We start from the raw sequence: 8,448 nt of genomic DNA on the forward strand, positions 1-8,448 counted from the left end.
TTTAGTCGACAGTTTTCAAAACAGATCCAGTCAACTTTTCCTCGCCCAAATTGCTTACAAAGTGTTTTTTCTCGGGCCGACTTTTTTTATTTTTGGGTCGCAAGAAATAAACGGCTAAGCAGTAAATCTTTGTCGGTTTAGGTTATTGAATATTTCATGCCCGAGTTGATTTATTATTTATTTCTTTCTAATGCCCGCCGAAGGTCAAGAAAACAGTTCGTTTTTTGTCGGCGAACCCGTTTTATGGTCATTATATTGTATGTGGGACAGAAGTGAGTCCGTGTGCCGATCGTATCCTATTGTCCGTGCTCCGGAAACGCCAGCTCCGATTTCGGCCTTTCCCAGTCTCTTCCCATTGTTTGCCTCCGGCGAGGCCACAAAGCAGCGCAGGACACCAAAAGCCAGGACACCAGCCAGTCGGACTGAAGGACGCGCAGGGAGCGAATTAGGCGGGGCGGCGTAATTAGAGCACGGCCAGCACTCGGCGTTGCAACCTAATGAGTTTGGTTCGGCTTTTAGCGCTGCGTTTGATGGCAATTGCACGCCGCATCGCATTGTCATCGCGCGGCAGAGGGAGTCGCCGAAAAAATCAGTGGTCCCCTTCATACTCAATAATGCATGCCGCAGTCTCCAAATCCCGTCCACCTACCTCCCACCTCCCACCTCCTACCCCTCCCCCCGAAACAGAACCTCCCACCCTTTTGTTTGCCGTTGTGGCGAGCGGTCGAGCAGGATGCGCGGCAGGGTGGGTCGCTTCAAGGACTCCAATAACAATGGAGAGCCATTCTGAAAACGTTTGGTGATACGTTGTTTCACTTTTTTCTGGAGTACTTCACTTTTAATTTCAACAGCTATGAAAACTCTTTCTGAGCTCAATGGGTAACCATTCTATGATAACTTCACTTTGAAAAATAAAAATTTATTAGATAAACTGTTTGTTAACTAACTTATAGCCCCAGCAGCTATGGCTGTTTCCCCTTCCCTGTAGCCTAAGTTTTAACATAGGTATACAGTGTAAAATAAATAAATAAATAAATAAATAACTTATAGCATTATGTAAATAAATCATTTTCCAAGTATATTGTGTATTATAATCTTGGACATAATGAAGACCTAAATAAGGGATACTAGAGATTTAAATAAGTAGAGGCCAATTTTTTATTGGTATATCGTTTTGATTGCCTTTAGTTATACTCACAAACTTTTTGGATTATTTTTATATTTTTGGTAACTTAGTTTAAAAGAGGAACCCGCTTTGCATACATATATCGAAAGCGAACACCTTTAACTTTAATACAATACGTTAATTAAAATAAAAGATGTCTCGTTCTATCTACAATCTAAAGTAAGGGGAAACTAATCTAAGCGGCTAATAATTTGATTATATATATTATATAGCATATATTTTTAAGACTATCATGCTTCTCCGGTCCAAGAAGTGGTCCACCCTGGTGCATGGATGTTATGAGGACGACAGGAAGGACCTGGACTGGCAGAGCCGAAATCCGTGACTGGCGGCCGCCGCTCTGTGCTCCATGGGGCATTCTGCCTGTCCACAAAGTGCTTCCTGCAGCCGGGCTAGTCTGCAGGATATTGAAGTCAGGAGCGGCACAAGGCGGAGCCCGAAAAAAAGGGTGCACAGCGAGGTCCACTCACTCACTCACGTCCTCGCTGAACTTTGCCCTTTTGCGCAGCGGTTATTATGTTTGCATATCTCGGATTGCATGTATTTGGCTTTAGTTGGCTGTTAAATATTAATATATCCTTTTTGCAGCTAAAGCTGGGCTTTGCATCGGCAAATGCTTTTCAAACGGCGGCAAAAAGTGTTCCGCAACAATAGTTGCCTGTTTTTCTGAGTGTCTGCGGGGTGTGTTTGCCTTTCCCTGGATGGTTGGTTGGATTGAAGGATGGGCGAGGATGTGGGGAGGTAAGGGCGGTCCTCGTCTGTTTGGGGTCCTTATGTAAATCGGTCGTTGTTCCTTTTAGCACTCGTCCTCTGCTCACTTGTTTTTTGCGTTTGCAAGTGTTGAGTGTTCAGTGTTGAGTGTTTTGTTATTGAAGCATATTTTCCTCATTTGTTCTCGGGCTGCACTCGCTCGCCCGAATGTTGTCTCCCCAGAATTGTTGTTAGTTAAACAGCAACAGCTCCTGCCTCCGCAGGAGCAAGAGGAGCTGGAGGACTCCTAAGGTGTGTGCAAAACTTTCGCTCCCGAACGAACCCTTTCACAAAGGACGGACCGAAAAATAAAGGGCTTAATGTGTGTATTCGCTAAAAGCTTGTTGCTGTTCATGGCATCCGTGGGCTGGCTGGTTTAACGTCGTCCTTGCCGGGAACAATCGGTAGGCAGTGTATTAAAAGTTTTACGGGCTCAAACTTTCGCCAACAAACTTGTGGCAGTCGCATAAAATGTTCCCACTACCAGGGTCTAAAGTATGCACACGGCCAGAAACACACGCGCGCCAACAAAGCCAACTTAACACACAATTGCGCTTTTGCATATTTGCGCGCGGCTGCAAAACAAACAAAATTCCACGGGCCAAATCAACAGGAGAGCAGCCGGAAGAAGGATTTGGGAGGGACTCCGCAGAACCAGGTCAAGAGCTGTTGGCTCGAAAATGACACAATTTGTGCATTTTGCATTAGCCAATCCACTTCCCCCATTAAAGGGAGCAAATGGCCACTATCAGACAATCAGATGCGGCAAACACAACAACTGAAACTTTAAAACAAAATAAACCAAAAACAACACAGTCGGCAAAAAGTCGGAACACAATGGGACACTTGACTGATCACTTCCCATTTTGCCGTATCAGCCACAATATTTCGAGAGCTCGCAATGGCCAGAACGAAACCGGTTCATAATTGCTGACAGTAATTAAGGAAAGTGTGCAAAAGAGTGGCTGACACTCGGTAAATACCCTTCGGGGTGAACGCTGGACCAGATTTGTTTGCCCCAGTGGCTCCTGACCAGCCGACGGTGGAGGAAGGAGCCAGCTGAAAGGCATTCCTCCACGGAGGTATTACACAAAGGTCCACAAAGCCCGTGACCGACGAACTGTTTGCTCTGGCCCAGTCACCGAGGACTTTCTAATATGAACTCGGTTGTTGGCCTACACTCAGCACAATGGGAATACAGCTGGGATGAGGAAAACGATTTGAAAACACTTTTTGATGCCCATAAAGTGTTTTAAAATCGTATTATTAAAGATATTTAAGATTGATAAGAGGGTGCAATAAAGGGAAATACGAAAGGAATAATCTATTCGTTCATTCTTATACCATTTATTATCAAATTAAACAACTACCCCATTTTAAAATCTTTAAAGAATGTTAAGTGTAATGGTCAAGTTTCGAAGGAGTTTCAAATATAAAGTCAGTTGTTAGCTTACACTCAGCACAATGGGATTACAGCTGAGATGGGAAACACGATTGAGAAACACTTTTAGGACATAATAACAGACATTGCAACGTCCAGTTAAGATAAGTAAAAGTCAAACGAATCAAATATTAAAAGATGCATAAAAGTAAAAGCAAGCTAAATAATTCCAGATTGCTGGGAGTGTGAAATCTGGGAATATACTAACGCAAAATCGTCAATCCATATAATGGTCAAGTTACCAAGGAGTTTCAAAAATAGTCTCGGTGGTTGGCTTACACTCAGCAGAATGGGGTTACAGCAACACTCTCAAGGAATTATACCAGACATTTAAACACTCAGAAAGATGCTTACAAAAAATGAAACCACATTTTTACATACTAGAGTCGATCGCTTTATGTTAAAAAGATTTGGGTGATATATTTTTATTCCACTAATTAATTGTTTATCGGGTATCTGATAGTCGAAACCCCACTATAGCGGTCTCTTGATAAATTTACATTTGACTGTAACTGAAATTGAGTCTAAGGGAATTTATCCAGCAAAATTAAAGATAAAACAGAAAACAATGTAAATAGCTACAATGTTAAATTTAAACAAACTAGGTTTACGTGAAAGACTAATTAAGAAATTACAGCATATACACTCAATGGAATTTTGGCTGAAATGGGATGCAAAACAGAACAACGAGTACGCGTTTAAGTTGATGAAGCCAATGCCCAAAATGCTTCGCCAGATATTTAATAATTTATAGACAAAAGCGGCTTTTCCGGAATAAAGAAGGTCGAAGCGGAAAAAACTATAAAGAAGTTTACTATTATAAAAAAAAAATAAAAAGTTATAGTACCTATCTACATACTTTTTCAGATTCATGTATTTTATTAAAAATTAAGCCAAGCTGAAAGCTTTGTAAAATTGCACAATGATAACAAAAAGTTGTTATGTTAATTGAAACACGGCAATGTGTGATCCCACAAAGACATTTCTCCCTCGCATCTGCAGCTTTTAATTTCTGTTGTTCTGGCCCGAAACTATTTCGGTCGCCTTCCTTACCGCTTTTAAATGGCAAACTTGAGGGGACCCCAGGCACAGATGGGCGGTGGAAGGTGGGCGGTATATGGGGGAGTAGGAGCCAGATGAAGATTAATTTGTATGTTCACCTCTCGGATGCCACTCGAGGACTCGGAGACCGGAGACCGAAGACCGGAGACCAGCATAAAGGCACAGTCACGGCAATCAGCTGCTCATCTGGGGCTGCTTGCCAATGCTTTTGGCCCGCCTAAGGTAACAGACACATCAGCCGGCCAAAAGCGAGGAGCGAGCAAAAGGGGCGTAAGGCATTTGTGAAATTCTTGTTCGGGCCAGACACGGAGCCAGATGAATGATGAATGCCTGCTAAAGAGCTGGCTGCCACCCTCAGCTGTAGATTCTGTTAAATGATCTATGAACATTAGCGGAGAGCCTTGCTAAACTACTTGTGTGAACCTGGGACTTATGCGCTGTGTCAGTCGAGCTCGTTGGGAGATTAATATTGTTGTAAATTAGTGCTTTATTGTTCAATTACAAAATTCTTCATATTTTGTGTTTGTGGGGAAATAAATAAACGCACGAGTAGGTTTAATTACTTGAAGTATATATTTTGGAGCTGCAACTATTCGTTTTATATTTTCGAAATATGTGTGAACAATGTGGGTAGGCGAGAAGTTTGGTAGGCTTATAAAGAAGTTTGCAAGAGAAGCTTGGCTGCATAGATAACAGAGATAAACAACCATAAGAGCGGCTTGAGGAGCGGATGATAAATCTGTTCACCTATGCCCACCAGATTAGGTGCTGGCTGACTGATCCGAACATTCTGTCTTTTAAACATAGTAAGTAGGAAAAATTATTTTGTTTTTGTCGAAGAACGCAAAGTATAGATAAGATGTATTAAATTAGTAATAAAAACTTATTTGACAAACATAAGGTACTACAATACCAAGTGCACAACTAAAGCAATTTTAAATGCTGAGCTTAAATGTTCAATGTGCTATGTAAATAAAACGTATAAAATCAATTATAAATGGAATTTAGAATTTCTGCATACTAAATAATAATAATAATAATTGCATACGTAAAATTTAGAAAAAGTTTGAACCACAAATGGGTCAATTAATACTTAGTGCATACCCATCGGAACTGAGAACTAGGTTAAAATACGTAAGGAAATGCTTTTCAATTTAAATGTATGAAAAACTAAAGTTTTCTTTCGAGTTAATTCGTTAACTTTCCATAACACACAACTATATTATCGTCAAACTTATTTACGAAGCGGAAGGTCAAAATTTGAACATCCGCAACCTGCTTATCTAGTTATTAGTTTTCAATGCCTGAAACGGCCAAAAAGCCCTCAAGGATGGTTGGCTTGAGGCGCAATTCAGGATTAAGAGTGCCTACAAGGCCTGCACTGATTAATCCAGTAATTTAATTTATGAGCTATTGGAAACCGTCAAAGGAGTAGAGTCTGCCGCCCAAAGGCGTTCTATGCAAATGTGTTCGTGGCCTCAATACACACATCCCATCGCTCTTTCAGGACACCGAGAAGCACCAAAGACGCTGCGGAATGCAGTTTGCAATAATTTAACTTGAGTCATTTTGACCCAAATTGCGGGCTGACACATCTTAGCGAAATGAAACCGCTCGCCTGAGGAAACTTCCATTTGGTGAGCACGTGTGCGGATGCCTACACTAATTAATGCGACACCTGCCCCACGTCACGTTCTAGTTAGGTTTTTCTGCTTGTAGATTTAATGAATGCAAGCGTTTTCAATTTTAATCCGCAAAAGCCGCAAAACTTTGGCTAGCCGCCATCATTAGCCGTTGTCAGGCGCCAGGCGGCAGGCGGCAGGCGTCAGCCTGTCATTAAAAACGGCTCAAATGACAGGCCAGTAGGCGGTTGGAGCCCTTTTCCCGAGCCCTCCACTCGGTGTTTTTAGCGGGGAAGTAGGACGTCTGGGCTGCGTTTAGTTTGGTTGTTTTGCAAAACAGAGCTCAGCGGAACGTCGCAGGTTGTGGAAATAGTTTCAGATGGCAGCCTGCTTTAATTTCCATTATAGTTTCAGATGTCAACCTGCTTTAAAATCCATTATTCAATGCTGGCTGAACTCCAGAGAAACGGGCCCTTGAACTTCGAGAAATTCAAAAGCATGTCGCGGGCGTATTGGCTAATGGCACTCCGATGAAAGGGGAAAGAGTTTGTGGGGGAAAACCCTTTGGACTAGGAGGCATGGCATAAAGGAAAATGCAGTGTTTCCATTAGCGCCCAGAATCGATGCAGCGGCAGTGGAATTTGAAAGCGCCATGTGCCTTTTGTTCTCCAACTTTCTCTCTTTTGCATTTCATTGAAAGACGCTTTCCCCCACCTGCTCTCCCACCTCCCCCTCCCCCTCCCCGTTCACCGCTTCCCGCCGATGCCTTTGAGGACGGCTTACTGGGGTTATGCCTGCGGGCAAATCCCATTTTGAAGGAGCCGAGGCTCTAATGCAATATACTATATAGTATTCGCCGAGCAATGTGGGCCCGTGCCTGCACCGCTGAAACGAGGTCACTGCTTTGGGACAAAAGTTGTCAACTTGAAAATTACACATTCTGGAAATCTGCAAAAAACACGACCGAGTGTGCAGATGCAAGTGGCCTGGAGAAGGGGGAGGAGTGAAAGAGGGGGCGTGGCCAAAGCCAACATATCTTCGGCTTTGGCCCGCACAGCAGCCAACTGTGCACAACTGTTGCCTTTATTTCGGCTTATCAGCCTGTAAAATGCGCAATTCAAATGCAAATGTGCAGCGTAATTAAAAATGTGCATTCCCCGCCGACTCTCCCTCGGTCCTCCCTCAGTCAGTTTGCAGTCCAAACAGCGATATGGCCAGGCGGAGCCAATTTAAGTGTGTGTACGCCGGCACACATCGGAATACTATGTGTATATGGCAAATTTAATTAGTTGGGACCTTCGGGTCCCCATTGCCGCTGGCCATAAAAAATAATAATGCAGAAAATGTGGTTAAAGCGATGTGCGATGCGATGCGGGGCGGGGCGAGGCGAGGCGAGAACGCCTTTGTGGCTTTCCTTTTTGACCCGTCCTCGGTTTCCGCAAATCGCTCTAAGCCAAACTATTCACTGGCCCCGACCAAGAGCGCTTTCCACCTGAAAGGGCTCTTGTAAATATTCAATTTCACACGTTCTATCTGCTTTCTAAACTTACACCGTCCACAACCCCTTAAAACCGATGTTGGCCAGCCAACAGACCAGCCAGCAGCTGTCAGCCAACGAGGCCGCAAAATCGACTCGGCGCAGCCGGCAAATAAAGTCGCACATATTTTCAAATAAAGCCGCCGTTATCACAAATTGACAGCAAAGTATTGTGCGGCCGACTACTTTGTGCCCAGCATGGCCCGTTGGTTAGGGCTGGTTCCCGAAATGGCCAAATGGCTTTGTGCGGTCAGGAAAACGGGAAGAGGAGCGGGGAGCGGGGAGCGGGGAGCGGGGAGCGGGGAGCGGGGAAGTGGAGAAGCGGGAACGGGGACGCGACTTCCGCTTCCGTTTACACACACACACAGCTAAAAGCACCCTGCGGTCGCCTGTCACTGCGATGATTGCGCCGCACACACACACACCGACACACATACAGATGGTCTGGAAAACTAATAAGCCCCCTTTTTCGAGGGGGGATCGGGGCCATCGGACCCTCCCGATGCGCTTTATTTAACAATATTAAACAGCCAATCTGCCGCTAGCAATTTCCGCATTCGCATTGCCTTTGTGTGGCCCTTTACATCGGACTGGGAATATTCAAACACGTTTTGAATGTCAATCCAAAAGCACCCACTCAAAATTCCAAAAACCACTGGCCCAAAGCGCCATCGATTGTTTTTGGCGGACTGCAATTGACAGGAGAGGGGATAACTTGCGGAGGGATCCTTTGTCAGGAGTAGCACTCAAGGTCCAACCTCTCCCTATCTTTGAGAGATAAAACCCATGTTGATAATACCCGCCTTGATCATTATTTATTCATTAATTATTCTTATACATACTTAAATAA

The sequence above is a fragment of the Drosophila ficusphila genome, unplaced genomic scaffold (genome assembly GCF_018152265.1).
Source record: "Drosophila ficusphila isolate 14025-0441.05 unplaced genomic scaffold, ASM1815226v1 contig_414, whole genome shotgun sequence".
Taxonomy (NCBI): domain Eukaryota; kingdom Metazoa; phylum Arthropoda; class Insecta; order Diptera; family Drosophilidae; genus Drosophila; species Drosophila ficusphila.